Below are 18459 nucleotides of genomic sequence, written 5' to 3' on the forward strand. Positions count from 1 at the left end.
CGAGGCTCTGGGGGAGAAAGTGTCATCTCCCCCCAACCTGCTCCACCCAGTGTTGAGAGGAGATAAAAATCAAGGCATTGCTCTCCTGTGCTGAGTTCCCTCCCATGGCCCTCTCTCTCCTGCAGACCCAGAAGAGCAGGTGTTCGGGTGGCTCACGTTGCCCTCCCCAGCCTTTGCCCAGGCCGTGCCCTGCCTCAGGGATACCCTTGGCCATGACCCTCCCAGCCAGCAGGCTTGTCTCACCATGTCTGGTCTGGCAGACCCTTCTGGACCCCTGCTTCTGCTCTCCTTAGGCTGGGCTGGGCCTCTTCTCTGAGCTCCCATAGTGCAGCCCCTTTTGCCTCCCAGAGTCCCTTTCTGCTCCTGCTAGGCCCTCAGACCTTTCCCCATGGCCTCTTTGCAGCCATCACAGCTTTGTGGGTGACTTTGGATAAGCAAGGGTTACCTACCCGACCTACCTTGCTGGCTCTTCTCCCTCCCAAGCCAGAGAGGGTGTGTTAACAGGGTCCCTGCAGCACAGGCTGCATGTCTGGAGGAGAGATGGCTGGGTGGAAAGGCCTCTTGCCAGCTATCCTGCCGGAGGTGGATCTTGCTCCAAGGCCTCTGGAAATGGCGTCAGTGGGGCTTCGGCAGCTCTGAGTGTGTCCTGCAGCTGCGGCCTGAGTTGGAAGGGTTGAAGCATGTGGTTCATGGCCTCTAAGGGCCTTTGGCCTGGGAATGGGCCTCCAGAGCCCAGGAGGAATTTCAGCCTCTCTGAATTCCAGGTGGGCGGGTCGGGCACTGTCCCCTCCTCCAAAGCAGAAGGTGTTGCCACAAATTGGGCAGGGGACCCGTGAATGGCTGTCAGCTCAGGCCTGGGGCTCCTGCTGCCCCTTTCCTAGTGGGGAGGTCTGGAGCAGCCCGCCCCAGCACCCTCCAACCCCCAGGACTCCACCAACGCTAACCTAGTGCCCAGGGCCCTGGGGATGAGGAAGATGCAGGGGGAAGGCGGGACAGCTGCCCAGGACGCTGCTGGCCTCAGCACCCCCCTCGCCCCCAGGGTCCCAGTGGCAGGTGCACTGTCACACCCGGCCCCTTCCACCTTCCACCTTTGCTTCCTCTGTGTCCCTGCCTGGGCGACTGTGCTGCTGTGGGACACCATTGACCAGGGATTCGCTGGGCGCCTATTCGCTTGCTTGTGCAAGGCGTCTATCTGGGACAGGGAACAAACTGACTAATGTCCCTGTCCTCACCGAGCCAGCATGTCCAATATTAAAAACCCGAGTCTCCATCTGCACCCTCCGCCCCAAGTGGCACACCCAGGGAGAGCCGTGACGCCGCTACCCTAGATCCCCCGGCTGGCCCACAGGGGCCTTCTTGGGGGTGCTGGACCATCCCCACCTCGTTCTGACCCTCCATCCCCTGCCTGGGTTCCCAGGGGCTGAGCATCTTTCCTGACATTGGAAGTCATGGGTGTTTCTCCTCGAGCCAGGCTGGGCCTCTTTCCACTTCCAGGGGACCCTGGGGCTGGTGGTGGGAAGGGAAGGTCTGGAATGACGTTGGGTGGTGGGGTGAGGAGGGCCTGTTCCAGAGGAGCCCCCCTACCCCCCTCCTGGATCGCCGTCCTCCTCTTCCTCTAGGCCACATCCCTTCCCTTAGGGCCCAGCGCTTCTGTCCGGGGTCCGAGGGTGATGTGTGCTAACAGAGACCTTCTCCCCACATCACCCTTCCTGGAGAGTCTCCAGGGGTAAGACCCAGGAAGCCCAGGTGGGCCCTGGCCCCCTCTCCCTGCTCTGCCACCACAGCACCTGGGGGCACAGGCTGCATAGACAGTCATGGCCCCCATGCAGTGTACAGTGTGGTGGCCCTGTGAGCATCCAGCGTTTTTAGTGAAATATTAGTATTTTGGTCCTATGCAGAAAGCCCAGTGACTAGTGGGGAGCTAAGCTGCCAGGGCTGAGGCGGGCTGAGGAGGACTCAGATAGGCCCTTGGAGGGCTCAGCAGGGCTCCTCAGTGCAGAGGTCACGGCCATCGCAGGAGCAGCCAGAGGAGGCCTGGGTAGGCTGATTGTTCCCCAGCTGCCCTGTGTCCACTGCCTCCCACTCAGCCCCTGCAGGCCCCCCGTCTGTAGGCTCTCCTTCAGCACCCCTGCCAGTGGGGCCCCAGTGCCTGACTCTGCACATCCTGACTCCTTCCCCAATCCCAGCCCCTGGTCCCTCTCAGGCAAGTGAGGAATCAGAGATTGGGAGCCCCAAGACAATAGTGTCCCAGCAAGGACAGTCCAACTCAGACCCACTTAAGCCAGATGTTGCTGCCTTCAGGCACAGATGGATCCAGAAGCTCAAACCATGTCTCCAGCTCTAGGTTTGGCCTTTCTCTATGGTGGCTTCACTCTCAGCTCCCCCTCAGCAGAAAGGGGTGGCTCCTTTCCCAGTAGTTCCAGCCAGAGTTCCAAGGATGCATCTCATTGGCCTGGACTGGGTCGCATGGTGCCCACACAGAGCCAGTTGCTGTGGCATAAAGGGATGGACTGCTCTGACTGGCCTGGCCTGCTCACATGCCTATCCCAGCAGCTGTGGGCAGAGGGCAGCCTATCTGAACCACATGGACCAAATGTAGGCAGTTTGCTCCTGGAGGGAAGTCAGGTGGGCTGGCAAAAGGAGACGGAGTGGCTGGTGGGAGCCAAATCAATAGGAGCTCGCCACACTGCTGTCTGTTCTCAGGTCCTGCCTGAGTGTCTGGAGCTCAGAGGCACCTTCCGGGCCTCCAGAGAATCCCGCGAGAAGAGGTAACCTGGCAAGAGCGATGGCTCGCCAGAGCAGTGATTTTGTATAGGAAAAGCTAAGACCAGGAGAAAGGAATTGGCTTGCTCAAGGTCATCCAGCTGGGAAGTGTAGGGGCCAGGATTTAAACCCTAGTTTAAATCCCAAACCCTTATGCTTTCTACTCTACAGGGTGGAGTTATTTGAGTTGGGCTTTGAAGGTGACATAGGAGTTTACCAGATGGGAAAATGAGGAAAGGGAATTGCAGAGAGAGGGAATGGCACAGACAAAAGCAGGGGAAAGTGAAATGGCCTGGTGTGTTAAGGGATGTGCTGTGGGCAGAGCTCAGGAGTCATGAGAGGGAGTGGTGGGGTGGAAGCCAGAAAGGTATTCTAAGTTGGGGCCCAGTCTTAAGTGGCCTTGAATGGCAGGCCAGGAGTTAGGGTGCTCTCCCTATAGTCATCGGTCTTTAAGTAAATATCCACTGGCACTAGTGAGGTACAGGGTTTATGGGAAACAGGAGAGTCCCCTGCCTTGCAGAGCTGCCCTTGCAGAGGGCAGCCAGGTGTCACCCACACAGAGATGATTTCAGCAGTAATAACCTCCGTGAACACATGAAAAGGAGAGACTGGGAGAGATCCCGGTGTGGAACCTGTTCATTGGAGAGGCCCTCTGTCCGGAGGGGACATTTGAGTTGAGATCTGAACAAGAAGAAGTTTCTATGCCAGAGAGTAAAGATTCCTGGAGGAGCGTCCCGGGCAGAAGGAGCAGTCAGTGCAAAGGCCCTGAGGTAGGAGTACACTTAGTGTGCTCAGTGATCTGCAGGAAGGCCCGTGTGGCTGAAGCTGAGTGAGGACACAGGGAAGTGGGGAGCTGTGCCCAGAGGGGCCCTGGGGAGGAACTGGGATTTGTTGTTAGCCGGTGGGAAGCCATTGGGTTTTAAGATCACCAGGTGGAGCGAGTAGAAATAAGAAGCCTGGCGAGGAGAGGCTGGGACTGCCCTAGGCAGAGTGGATGGGGCTTGCTCCGGGCTGGCTCCCGTGGAGGAGTGGGCGCTCCTGATGGTTCTGGAGGCAGGGCTGAGGGGACTCTACCCAAGAATGGCCCAGTCAGATCAGGGTTCCGTTCCAGATGGTTTGTGGAGGTCAGCGAGTAGAATCTGAATTTTAAATACAAGTGGAGAGAGCTCTATTTCCTCCAAAAAAAAAAAGGTGGTATTGGTGTTTACTTGTGAAAGGTTGGTCAACATGTCCCTCCCCAGGCCTGATCGCTGGAGGGAATGTCCCTGACCTGGGGCACACAGGTCACTCCAGAAGGCCAGGTCACGGCGGGGACCAAATGGGGCGGGCTCCCAGCGCAGGCTCGCTGTGGGCGGCGCTGGCTGGGCCTGGCAGCTCCACGTCTGGTCTTGCAACACTATGTCCAGCTAGAACTCATTAACCAGAACCCGTGTGTCGGAATCTCTGCTCATGGAACAGGGGATCACCAAACAGCGTTCCCCCCAAAGTGGTGAAGCACAGGTTGTCCGCTGAGCGACTTGTGCCCTCCCTTGCCAGGGGGCCGAGACTTTCCTTGGAGTGGGCAGGCCTAGGACGATCTGTCGGGTGTCTCTATTTTGTTTCCCTGTGTGGCACATCACCCACTGGCCTGTGAGTGCCGGGAGGATGGGTGGAGTGGGTGCCCAGAGGCAGGACAGCAAGGCTGCATTCATGCTGTCGTCTGGGGTCAGGTCCTGTTTCTGGCCCTTACTTGCTGTGAGGCCTCTGGCACATGTCTTTGCCTCTCTGAGCCTGTTTCCCCATCTCTAAATGGGGATAATGACAGTTTCTATGTGGCAGGACTAAGTGTGTCAGTGTGCTCAAAGCACGGAGCACGGTGCCAGGCGCTGCAATTTGGGGGCCTGGCTGTGTCCCAGGCTCGTCCTGCACTGGTCCCCCACCAGGCCAAAGCCCTGCCCCCTTTCCAACTGCAGTGCTCCCCAGGGCTGCAGGCCCACAGGCAGGAGGCAGCAGGCCACAGGGTGCCGGGTTGGGGCCCACTGGGCTGGGACGGTGCCTGCCCGCCCATCTGGGGCTGCGTGCTTCTGTGGCCTGGGCCCCCGTGGCATGGGCCTTGGGCTCTCCCAGACTGCAGGCAGCTCATCCCCCACTGTAGCCCTCCCCTCAAACCCGGCTGGTCTGCTTCGAGCTATTTCCAAAGTCCGCTGTTTCACTACTGTTATCTTTGTCTGCCTCTCCTGCTCCAGCCTCGGTCCCTGTCATGGTGTGCAGCTGGCTGTCTGGCTGTCTGTGTCTTTGGCAACCCCCCAGTCCCTCACACCCTCCCTCCCACCAGCCTCTCTCCTTTTCTCCCCCTCTGTCTCTGTTTCCTTTTCCAAAGCAGGACCCCCCCCCCCACCAGTTTTGCCTGTGGCTGCTCTGGGCTGGCCCGGGCCCCTCCCTGGCCATGACAATGGGGCCTGCCCACCTGGCTCTCCCTGGCCTGTCTGTTCCATAGCGCCCTTGACAGGAGACCTGGGACCTGCAGCCTAATGGAGGGCTGGGGGCAGAGGACATAGGCCAAGAAGGGCTCGGGGTGATGGGAGTGAAGGTTGGAGGATGCCTCAGTGTGGCCAGAGTGGGGGCTGGGCCCCGGGATCCTCCGGGCGCTCCTCTTCTCACCCTCCTAGACCCGTCTGTCCTCATCCGGGGCCGGCCTGCCCATCCCGCCAGACTGTGGGTTGCTCTGACCTGGGCGGTGGGCGGGGGGGGGCCGGGTGAGGGCGGCCAGCCCTGTAATCACTGGCCACAGCTATTCTGGTGTGCCTTCCCTCTCGTCCTCCGCCCACTGGCCCCTGGGGTCTGGTATGGGACCCACTTTCCTGCCGGCTGTGGTCTGGCCAGGAAATGAGAGGCCCTACGCAAGGGCTGATGTTTCCGGAAGGCTGGGCGCCTCCGAGCCGTGGGGCCCTGGGGTAGAGACGGGCCTAGGTTTGCTTCAGTGTCACTGGGGACTCCTCCCGCCCCCATGGTGGGCACCAGCCCTTCCTCAATCCCCAGGGGGGGCCCTGAGGGGATGTGGTCACCGGGTGACCTCGGAGCCTCCACCTTCCCAGGCTGCCCTGCTCCCGGCCGTGAGCGGTGCTGGGCTACAGGGCGGCCAGCAGCTCCTGGCGGCTGCTGCTGCACTTAGGCCAGTGATGGTGGCCAGACTCCCTGGCTCCCAGGCTGGGGCCTCCCCACACTTCAAGGGGCCAGCCAACATTGCTGCCCTCTCCTGTCAGCTTATTTTCTGATGACAGTTGTGTCCCAGGGACACCATGTCCAGCTGCCAGGAAGGCCACCGTGGTTCCCACAGAGCTCCCTGGGTCCGAGTTTGGAGACAGAGGTTCAAGTCCAGGACCACTGACGAACCCCAAGACACAAGCAGGCCCTGTGCCCCCAGGGCCTCAGCCTCCTCCATATGCCCCCGTCCCAGGAGAGCCCTGCTCTTGTCTGGGTGATAATGGAGTGGGAGGGTCCCTGAGGCTGCCAGAGGTGTGGCAGGGGAACCTGGGTGGGGCTTCAGGTGCACACAGAGGGTCTGGAGGCCAGGACAAGGCCAGTCTGGCTGCCGTTCGTTCATTCACTCATTGAACCGACCTCTGTTTATGGAGCAGAGCCGTGTGCACCCTGCTCTACCCATCAGGCATTGCTCTGGGGCCGCTGTTCTCCAAGCGCGCTCCCCACCAGCGGCCTCAGCATCACCTGGGACTGTTGGAAATGCAGATTCTCGGGCCCCACTCCAGACGTCCTGGGCCAGAACCTCTGGGTGTGGGGCTGGGTAATCTGTGTTTTAAGAGGCCCCCGTGCACACAAAAGTTCCAGAACCACTGTTCATGGTCAATTTGCCAACAAATCCGCTCTTCAAATTTTCCAAGTTTATTTGTGGGCCACAAACTTGTCTTAAGGAAAACTCTTGAATCTTCAACGAATATATTCTTTTTGGCAGCATTTTAAAGATTCTTCATTTTGTTGAAAGCCAACGGTCACGGAAACATTCTTTTTTCTTATGAATATATTCATTTCTCATATGTTCCTGAATCCTTGAAGATATTCTTATGAATATTCAATACTCTTATGAATTCAAGAATATATTAAGATAGTCGTGGGAGCCGGCCTGGTAGCATAGTGGTTAAGTTTGTGTGCTCCGCTTTGGCGGCCTGGGGTTCACAGGTTCGGATTCGAGGCGCGGACTAGCACCGCTCATCAAGCCACGCTGTGGCAACGTCCCATAAAATAGGAGAAGACTGGCTCAGATGTTAGCTCAGCAACAGTCTTCCTCACACACACACACACAAAAGATAGCCATTGCATGTATTTAAATTGGCAAACTAGATTTGTATAAAATGTTCTTGGATATATTCTGTTTTATGATCAATATTTTTATTTGTTTTTATTGAGAGAGAATTCTCATTCCATAAAATTCCCTTTTTAAAAGTGTACAATTCAGTAGTTTTTAGCATATTCAAAAGTTGTGCTGTGTCACCACTGTATAATTCCAGGACATTAGCCATTAGCAGTCACTCCCCATTTCCCCAGTTCCCCCCCTCCCCGCCCCTGGCAATCACTAATCTACTTTCTGTCTCTATGGATTTGCCTATTCTGGACATTTATGTAGATGGAATCAAACAATATGTGGCCTTTTGTGTCTGGTTTCTTTCACTTATATAATGTTACAAGGTTCAGTCACATTGTAGCATGTGTCAGTACCTCATTCCTGTTCATGGCTGAATAATATTCCATTGTATGGCTATGCCAGATAGTGTTTATCTTTTCATCAGTTGATGGACATTTGGGTTGTTTCCACTTTTTGGTTATTATAAATAATGCTGACAGGAACATTTATGCATAGGTTTTTGTGTGAACGTGTTTTCAGTTGTCCTGGGCATATAACCTAGGAGTGGAGTTGCTGGATCATATGATAATTCTGTAATTAACTTTTTTTTCAATTTTTTTATTGTGGCAAAATACACATAACACAAAGCTTACCATCTTAGTCATTTTTAATTGTATAGTCAAGTAGTAGCAAATCCATTCATAGTGCAGCCATCACCACCATCCATCACCATAACTTCTCATCTTCTAAAACTAAAACTCTGAACCCATTAAACACTGAGTCCTCATTCCGCCCTCCCCCAGCCCTGGCAAGGACCATTCTGCCTTCTGTCCCTATAAATCTGACTACTCTAGGGAACTCACATAAGTGAGATCATACAGTATTTGTCTTTTTGTGACTGGCTTATTTCACTTAGCATAATGTCCTCAAGATTCATCCATGTTGTAGCATGTGTCGGAATTTCCTTTCTTTTTGAGGCTGAATAATATTTCATTGTCTGAATAGACCACATTTTGCTCATCTGTTCATCCACTGGTGGACACTTGGGTTGCTTCCATGACTTAGGTATTGTGAATAATGCTGCTATGAACATGGGTGTACAAATATCTTTTTGAGACCCTGCTTTCAATTCCTTTGGGTATATACCCTGAAATGGAATTGCTGCATTATACAGTAATTCTAGGTTTAATTTTTTGAGGAGCCTCTGTACTGTTTTCCACAGCAGCTGCACCATCTTACATTCCCACCAAAACTGCACAAGGGTTTCAATTTCTCCACATCTTCACCAACACTTGTTTTCTGGTTTTTTTGACAGTAGCCATAATAATGGGTATGAGATAATATCTCATTGTAATTTTGATTTGCATTTCCCTAACGATTAGTGATGTTGAATATCTTTTCCTGTGCTTATTGGCCATCTGTATATCTTCTTTGGAGAAATATCCATCCAAGTCCTTTGCCCATTTTTGAATTGGGGTTTGTTTTTCTGTTGTTGAGTTTTAGGAGTTCTCTGTATTTTCCTTATCAGATACATGATATGCAAATATTTTATCCCATTCTGTGGGTTACCTTTTTACTCTATGGATAGTGTCTTTTGATGCACAATTTAAAAAAATTTTCGTGAGTCCAATTTATCTATTTTTTCCTTTGTTACCTGTGCCTTTGGTCACATCCAAGAAATCACTGCCAAATCCAATGTTATGAAGCTTTTGTTGTATGTTTTCTTCTAAGAATTTTATTGTTTTTACTACAATGAGGTATCACCTCCCTCTGGTCTGAATGGCTATAATTAACAAGACAGGAAACAACAAATGTTGGAGAGGATGTGGAGAGAAGGGAACCGTTGTATACTGCTGGTGGGAGTGCAAACTGGTGCAGCCACTCTGGAAAGCAGTATGGAGTATCCTCAGAAAATTAAGAATAGATCTACCATATGATCCAGCTATCCCACTGCTGGGTATTTATCCAAAGAACTTGAAAACGCAAAGGCATAAAGATACTTGCACCCCTATGTTCATTGCAGCATTATACACAATAGCCAAGACTTGGAAGCAACCTAGGTGCCCATCAAGGGATGAATGGATAAAGAAGATGTGGTATTCATACACAATGGAATACTACTCAGCCATAAGAAATAATGAAATCCGGCCATTCATGACAACATGGATGGACCTTGAGGGTATTATGCTGAGTGAAATAAGTCAGAGAGAGAAAGTCAAATACCGTGTGATCTCACTCATAAGTAGAAGATAAAAACAACGACAAACAAATACATAGCATTGGAGATTGGATTGGTGGTTACCATATGGGAAGTTGGGGAGGGCAAAAGGGGTGATTAGGCTCACATGTGAGGTGACGGACTATAATTAGTTTTTGGGTGGTGAACATGATGTAATCTACACAGAATTCGAAATCTATTATGATGTACATCCAAAAGCTATATAAGTTATAATCCAATGTTACTGCAATTAAAAATAAATAAATAACATAAAATAAAAGAATTTTTATTGTTTTTAGTATTACATTTAGGTCTTTGATCCATTTCAAGTTAATTTTTTTTGTATATGGTGTGAGGTAAGGGTCCAACCTCATTATTTTGCATGTGATTATTCAGTTTTCCCAGCACCATTTGTTGGAAAGACTGTCCTTCCCCATTGAATGGTCTTGGCACTGTGGTCAAAAATCATTTGACCTTGTATATAAGGGTTTATCTCTGGGCTCTCTATTTTATTCCATTGGTATACACGTTTGTCTTTATGCCAGTCCCACACTGTTTTGTTTACTGTAGCTTTGTAGTAAGTATTGAAATCAGGAAGTGTGAGTTGTCCAGTTTTGGTCTTTTTTAAGAATGTTTTGGCTATTTGAGGTCCATTGAGATTCCATATGAATTTTAGGATGGGATTTTCTACTTCTGCAAAATGTCACTGGGACTTTTTGTAGGGATTCCATTGACCCTGTAAATTGTTTTGAGTAGTATTGACAATTTAATAATAATTGACAATTTAATAACATTTAAGTGTTCCAATCCATGAACACAGAATGTGTTTCCATTTATTTATATCTTCTTTAATTTCTTTCAACAATGTTTTCTAGTTTTAATTGCACCAGTCTTTCGTCTCCTTGGTTAAGTTAATTTCTAGGTATTTCCCTCTTTTTGATGGTATTATAAATGGAATTGTTTTTGTAATTTCCTTTCCAGATTGTTCATGTTTGTGTATGGATATGCAACTGATTTTTTGCGTGTTGGCTCTGTATCCTGCTACTTTGGGGAACTCACGTATTAGATCTAACAGTTGTTTCTGTGGAATCTTTAGGGTTTTCTACATATAAGATCATATTATCTGCAAACAGAGGTAATTCTAATTCTTCCTTTCCAGTTTGGATGCCTTTTATTTGTTTTTCTTGCCTAATTGCTCTGACTAGAACTTCCGGTACTATGTTGAATAGAAGTGGTGAAAGCGAGTGTTCTTGCTTTATTCCTGATCATACAGGAAAAGCTTTCAGTCTTTCACCATTGAGTATGATGTTTATTGTAGGTTTTTCATATACAGCTTATGTTATGTTGAGGTATTTTCCGTCTGTTCCTTGTTTTTTGAGTGTTTATATCATGAAAGTATGTTGAATTTTGTCAAGTGCTTTTTGGGCATCAGTTGAGATGATCAAGTGGGGTTTTTTTCCTTCATTCTGTTAATGTGGTATATTACACTAATTTATCTTCATATGTTGAAACATCTTTGCCTTCCAGGAATAAATCCCACTTTGGTCATGGTGAGTAGTCCTTTTAATATGCTGCTAAATTTGGTTTTCTAGAATTTTGTGGAAGATTTTTGCATCAATGTTCATACAAGATACTGGTTTGTAGTTTTATTTTCTTGTAGCGTCTTTCTCTGGCTTTTTAAAAAACCAGGTTTATGCTGACCATACAGAACGAGTTAGGAAATGTTCCCTCCTCTTCAATTTTTGGAAAAGTTTGAGAAAGATTAGTATTAGTTCTTCTTTAAATGTTTGATAGAATTCACCAGTGAACCGTCAGGTCCAGGGCTTTTATTTGTCAGGAGATTTTGATCACTCATTCCATCTCCTTACCGGTCATAGGTCTGTCAGATTGTCTATTTCTTCATGATCTAACGTTGGTCGTTCTTGTGTTTCTAGGAATTTGTCCGTTTCATCTAGTTATCCAGTGTGCTGGCATACACTTGTTCACTGTGCTCTCTTATAATCCTTTTTATTTCTGTAGAGTCCCTAGTAATGCCCCCACTTTCATTTCTTCTCCCTCCTTCTGTTCTTAGTCCATCTAGCTAAACTTTGTCAATTTTGTTGATCTTTTCAAAGAACTTTTGGTTTCATTAATTTTCCCTATTTTTCTATTCTTTATTTCTCTCTTCTCTAATCTTTATTATTTCCTTCCTTCTGCTAGCTTTGGTTTAGTTTTTTCTTCTTTTTCTAGCTCCTTCAGTTGTAAAGTTAGGTTGTTGATTTGAGATGTTCCTTGTTTTTTTAATGTGTTTATACCTCTGGATTTCCCCCTTAGCCTCCACTTCTGCTGTGTCCTATAAGTTTGTGTATGTTGTGTTTTCATTTTCATTTATCTCCCAGTATTTTCTGATTTTCCTTGTGATGTATTCTTAGATCCAGTGGTTGTTTAAAACTGTGTTCTTAATTTCCACAAATTTGTGAATTTTCTAGTTTCCCTCATTATTGATTTCTAGCTTCATCCTGTTGTGGTCAGAGAAGAGATTTTATATATCTATATTTTTAAATCTATTGAGGATTAATTTGTGGCCTAATATATAATCTATCCTGGAAAATGTCCCACGTGTAGTAGACAAGAATGTAACTGCTGCTGTTGTTGGATAGAATGTTCTGTATAAGTCTGTTTGATCTGGTTGGTCTGTTGTGTTGTTTAACTCCTCTATTTCTTTACTCATCTTCTGTCTGGTTGTTAGTTATACCCCTTATTGTGAGTGGTGTACTGAAATCTCTAACTATTATTGTAGAACTTTATATTTCTCTCTTCTATTCTCTTAGTTAAAAAAAATCATTTTATGAGGTCATAATGGCTTAGAACACTGAAATTTCAGGTGTAAATTATTATATATCAGTTTCGGTATAGACTGCATGATGCTCACCACCAATAGTTTAGTTTTTATCCGTCACCATACCTATGTGCCCCTTTACCCCTTTTGCCCATCCTCCCGACCCCCTTCTCCTCTGATAACCGTTAAGCTGTTCTCTTTGTCCATGTGTTTGTTTATCTTCCACATATGAGTGAAATCATAGGTATTTGTCTTTCTTTGTCCGGCTTATTTGGCTTAACAAGGACCTCAGGGTCCATCCATGTTGTTGCAAATAGGATGACTTTATCCTTTTTATGGCTGAGTAGTATTCCATTGTATATATATATACCACATCTTCTTTATCCAGTCATGAGTTGATGGGCCCTTGGGTTGCTTCCACATTTTGGCTATTGTGAATAATGCTACAATGAACACAGGGGTGCATAAATCTCTTTGTATTGTTGATTTCATGTTCTTTGGATAAATACCCAGTAGTGGGATAGCTGGATCATATGGTATTTCTATTTTCAATTTTTCAAGAAATCTTCATAGTCTTTTCCATAGTGGCTGCACCAGTTTGCATTCCTACTAGCAGTGTATGAGGGTTCCCTTTTCTTCATGTACTCTCCAACCTTTGTTATTTCTTGTCTTGGTGATTGTAGCTATTCTAACAGGTGTAAGGTGATATCTCATTGTAGTTTTGATTTGCATTTCCCTAATGATTACTGATGTCAAACATCTTTTCATGTGCCTGTTGGCCATCTGTATATCTTCTTTGGAGAAATGTCTCTTCATATCCTCTGCCCATTTTTTGATCAGGTTGTTTGTTTTTTTGTTGTTGAGTTGTATGAGTTCTTTATAAATTTTGGAAATAAACCCCTTGTCAGATATATGATTTGCAAATATTTTCTCCAAGTTGGTGGGTTGTCTTTTTGTTTTGTTCATGGTTTCCTTGCCTCGCAGAAGCTTTTTAGTCTGATGTAGTCCCATTTGTTTATCTTTTCTTTTGTTTCCTTTGCCTGAGTAGACAGGGTATTTGAAAAGATGCTGCTAAGACTGATGTCAAAGAGTGTACTGCCTATATTTTCTTAGGAGTTTTATGGCTTCAGATCTTGCATTCAAATCTTTAATCCAATTTGAGTTAATTTTTATGTATGGTGTAAGATAATGGCATACTTTCATTCTTTTGAATGTGGCTGTCCAGTTTTCCTGACAATATTTATTTATTTATTTGAGGAAGATTAGCCCTGAGGTAACATCCACCACCAATCCTCCTTTTTTTTTTTTTTGCTGAGGAATATTGGCCCTGAGCTAATATCTGTGTCCATCTTCCTCTGCTTTATATGTGTGACACCTGCCCCAGCATGGCTTGATAAGTGGTGCATAGGTCTGTGACTAAGATCCAAACTGGTGAACCCAGGCTGATGACACAGAGTGCGTGAACCTAACTGCTATGCCACCCAGACAGCCCCATCCCAGCACCATTTATTGAAGAGACCTTCCTTTCTCCATTGTATGTTCTTAGGTCTGTGTCAAAGATTAGCTGCCCATAGATGTGTGGTTTTATTTCTGGGCTTTCAATTCTGTTCCACTGATCTGTGTGCCTGTTTTTGTGCCAGTACCCTACTGTTTTGATCACTATAGCTTTGTAGTATATTTTGAAGTTAGGGGTTGTGATGCCCCCAGCTTTGTTTTTTTTTCTCAGGATTTGCTTTGGCTATTTGGGGTCTTTTGTTCCATATAAATTTTAGGATTCTTTGTTCTGTTTCCAGGAAGAATGTCATTGGGATTCTGATGGGGATTGCATTGAATCTGTAGATTGCTTTAGGTAGTGTGGGCATTTTAACTATGTTCATTCTTCCAATCCATGAGCACAGAGTATCTTTCCATTTCTTTATGTTTTCTTTCAATAATGTCTTATAGGTTTTGGTGTATAGTTCTTTCACTTCCTTGGTTAAATTTATTCTTAGATATTTTACTCTTTTTTTGTGATTGTAACTGGGATTGTATTCTTGACTTCTCTTTCTGCTACTTCATTATTAGTGTATAGAAATGCAACTGATTTTTGTAAGTTGATTTTGTACTTTAAATCTTTGCTGTAGTTGTTGATTATTTCAAATAGTTTTCTGATGGATTCTTTAGGGTTTTCTATATATAGAATCATGTCAGCTGCAAATAGCCAGAGTGTCATTTCTTCTTTTCCAATTTGGACTCCTTTTATTTCTTTTTCTTGGCTAATTCCTCTGGCCAAAACCTTCAGTACTATATTGAGTAGGAGTGATGAGAGTGGACATCCTTGTCTTGTTCCTGTTCTCAGAAGGATGGCTTTTAGTTTTTCAGTTAAATATGATGTTGGCTGTAGGTTTGTCATATATGCCCTTTATTACATTGAGGTTCTTTCCTTCTATATCCGTTGTATTGAAAGTTTTTATCATAAACGGATGTTGGATCTTGTCAAATGCTTTCTCTGCATCTATTGAGATGATCCTGTGATTTTTATTTCTCATTTTGCTATGTAGTATATCACATTAATTGATTTGTGGATGTTGAACCATCCCTGCATTCCTGGTATAAATCCCACTTGGTCATGGTGTATGATACTTTTGATGTATTGCTGTATTCGATTTGCCAATATTTTGTTGAGGATTTTTGCATGTATGTTCATCAGAGATATTGACCTATAATATTCCTTCTCTGTGTTGTCCTTTTCTTTGTCCAGTTGAGTGTTTGGTAGAATTCTCCAGAGAAGCCATCTGATCCTGGACTTTTGTTTTTTGGGAGGTTTTTGACTGCTGTTTCTATCTCTTTATTTGTGATTGGTCTGTTCAGACTCTCTATTTATTCTTGATTCAGTTTTGAGAGGTTGTATGAGTCTAAGAATTTATCCATTTCTTTTAGGTTATCCAATTTGTTGGCATATAGTTTTTATAGTATTATAATCCTTTGTATTTCTGTGATGTCCACTGTAATTTCTCCTCTTTCATTCTTAATTTTATTTATCTATGCCTTCTCTCTCCTTTTCTTAGTGAGTCTGGCTAAGGGTTTGTCAATTTCATTTATCTTCTTAAAGAACCAGCTCTTTGTTTCATCGATCCTTTCTATTGTTTCTTAAGTCTCTATTTCACTTACTTCTGTTCTAATTGGTATTATGTCTCTCCTTCTGCTGACTTTGGGCTTTGTTGCTCTTTTCTAGTTCTGTTAGGTGTAGTTTAAGGTTGTTTGAGATTTTCCTTGTTTCTTAGGTAGGCCTGTGTTGCTATAAACTTCCCTCTCAGTACAACTTTTTCTGCATCCCATAAGCGTTGGTATGTTGTGTTTTTATTTTCATTTGTCTCCAGGTATTTTTTAATTCTCCTTGGATTTCTCCCTTGACCCAATGGTTGTTCAGTAGCATGTTGTTAATCCTCACATATTTGTGCCTTCCCCATCTTTTTTCTTGTAGTTGATTTCTAGTTTCACAGCATTGTATTCAGAAAACATGCTTGATATGATTTCAGTCTTCTTAAATTTATTGAGGCTTTCCTTGTTTCCCAACATATGGTCTATCTTTGAGAATGTTGTTTGTGCACTTGAGAAGAATGCGTATTCTGCTATTTTTGGATGGAATGTTCTATAGATATCTATGAAGTCCATTTGGTTTAGTTTTTCATTTAAATCCACTATTTCCCTGTTGACTTTCTGTCTGGATGATTTATTCATTGATGTGAGTGGGATGTTGAGTTCCCCTACTATTATTGTGTTGTTATTAATATTTCCTTTTAGGTTTGTTAATAGTTGCTTTATCTACTTTGGTGCTCCTGTGTTAGCTGCATATATATTCATAAGTGTTATTTCCTCTTGGGGGAATGTCCTTTTTATCATTATACACTGCACCTCTTTGTCTCTCATTGTCTTTTTATTTTGCTGAGGAAGATTTGTCCTTAGCCAACATCTGTTGCCAATGTTCCTCTTTTTGTATTTGGGCCACTGATGGGTGACTGGTATAAGTCCGCACCTGGGAACTGAACCCAGGCTGCTGAAACAGAGCACACTGAACTTAATCACTAGGCCACAGGGGCTGACCCTCTCATTGTCTTTTTTAGCTCGAAGTCTGCTTTGTCTGATGTAAGTATGGCAACACCTTTCTTTTGCTTGCCATTTGCTTGGAGTATCATCTTCTATCCCTTCACTCTGAGCCTATGTTTATCTTTAGAGCTGAGATGTGTTTCCTGGAGGCAGCATATTGTTAGGTCTCATTTTTTAATCCATCCAGCTACTCTGTGTCTCTTGATTGGAGAATTCAATCCATTTACATTGAGAGTGATTATCCATATGTGAGGGCTTAATACTGCCATTTTATCACTTGTTTTCTGGGTTTTCTATATTTTCATTGTTTCTTTTCCCTTTATTTCTGACTGCCAACTCAGTTTGTTGGTTTTCTGTGATGGTTTTCTCAGTTTTCTCTTTATTTATAATTTGTGGCTTTGCTCTGATTTTTTGTTTAGTGATTACCATGAGGTTTGTATAAAAGATCTCATAGATGCATTGTCTTATTTTTTGCTTCACATATGTTGATGGTCTGCCATTGTTTTATCTTCTTGCTGTATTGAACCTGTTATTAATATATAATGTTTTTCTTTGTGTCTTGTAACCTTTTTGATTTAAAATCTATTTTGTCTGACATTACTATACCCATTCTTGGTCTCTTTTGGTTACTATTTGCATGGAATATTTTTTTCTATTCTTTCACTTTGAACCTGTTTGTGTTGTTGGATCTAAGGGAATCTCTTGTAGACAGCAGATAGAGTTGGGTTATGTGTTTTGATTCATTCTGCCAATTTCTGTCTTTTGATTGGAGAGTTTAATCCACTTATGTTTAAAGTAATTGCTGATAAAGAGGGACTTCTATCATTGTGCTATTTGTTTTCTGTATGCTCTGTAGCTATTTTTTGTCCCTCATTTCCTGCATTACTGTCTTATTTTGTGTTTAGTCCATTTTTTTGTAGTGAAATATTTAAAGTCCTTTTAAATTTACTTTTGTGTATATTGTATAGCTATTTTCTCTGTGGTTACCATGGGGATTACATTTAACATCCTAACATTATAACACTCTCATTTGAATTTAAAGCAGTTAACTTCAATAACATACAAAAAGTCTGCTCTTTTACAGCTCTGTCCCCACCCTTTTCAGTTTTTGATGTTACATAATTATATCTTTCTACAGTGTGTGCCCAAAAACATAAATTAATAATTCTTTTAAATGCTTTAGTGTCTTAAATTATGTATGAAACAAGATTTGGAGTTACAATACTATCTTTTAGACTAATAATTGTGTTTTTTTCTTTTAAATATATCAGTCTCTTAAATCATACAGAAAAGAAAAAGTGCAGTTACAATTCATTGTTACAATAATACTAGCTTTTATAATTGCCCATGTATTTACCTTTATTGACATCTTTATTTCTGCATATGGCTTCAAGTTACTGTCTAGTTTCTAGTTTCCTTTCATTTCACTCTGAAGAAATTTCTTGAGCATTTCTTGCATGAAAAGTGTAACAGTAACAGCTTTTTGTTTATCTGGGAATATCTTAATTTCTTCCTCACTTTTGAAGGACAGTTTTGCCAGATATAGGATTCTTGGTTGACAGTTTTTTTTCTTCAAGCACTTTGAATATATCAGTCCACTGTCTTCTGGCCTCCAAAGCTTCTGATGAGACATCTGCTTGCAATCTTATTGAAGATCCTTCTATGTGATGTCACTTGTCTCCTGCTGCTTTCAAGATTCCCTCTTTGTCTTTGTCTTTTGAAAGTTTGATTTTAATCTGTCTCAGTGTGGGTCTCTTTGAGTTCAGTGAACTTGGGAGTTCCTTGAGCTTCTTGGATGTTTATATTCATGTCTTTCATAAAATCTAGGAAGTTTTCAGCCATTATTGCTTCAAATGTTCTCTCTACCCCTTTCTCTTTCTCTCTCCTTTCTCCTTCTGAGACTCCCACAATGTGTATGTTGGTGCACTTGATGATGCTCACAGATCCCTTAGGCTCTGTTCACTTTTATTCAATCTTTTTTCTCTCTCTTGCTCAGACTCAATAATTTCCATTTTCAAGTTCACTGATTCTTTCTTCTGCCTGTTCAAATTTGCCTTTGAATTCCTCTAGTGAATTTTTCATTTCAGTTATTGTACTTTTCAGCCTCAGAACTTCTTTTTGGTTTCTTTTTAAGTTTTCTGTGTCTATTGATATTTCCATTTTGTTCATACATCATTTTCTTCAGTTTCTCCACATCTTCCTTTAGTTCTTTGAGCGTCTTTGAGACAGCTGTTTTAA

At 44.3% G+C, this 18459-nt stretch overlaps 2 protein-coding genes across 3 annotated transcripts in view; one reads left to right on the forward strand and one right to left on the reverse strand.

The window, feature by feature from the left end:
- UROC1 (urocanate hydratase 1) overlaps nt 1-755 on the reverse strand; it is a 52609-nt gene extending 51854 nt beyond the window's left edge. For both annotated transcript variants that reach the window (XM_070238407.1, XM_001492922.5), the window contains exon 1: nt 459-755. The gene's annotated coding sequence lies outside the window, so the exon portion shown is untranslated. The remainder of the gene's footprint in view (nt 1-458) is intronic.
- The window catches only part of CHST13 (carbohydrate sulfotransferase 13), a 30538-nt gene that overhangs the window by 1865 nt on the left and 10214 nt on the right, over nt 1-18459 (forward strand). The gene's annotated exons all lie outside the window — the stretch shown is intronic.

Source organism: Equus caballus, chromosome 16, assembly GCF_041296265.1.
Source record: "Equus caballus isolate H_3958 breed thoroughbred chromosome 16, TB-T2T, whole genome shotgun sequence".
NCBI classification, from domain to species: domain Eukaryota; kingdom Metazoa; phylum Chordata; class Mammalia; order Perissodactyla; family Equidae; genus Equus; species Equus caballus.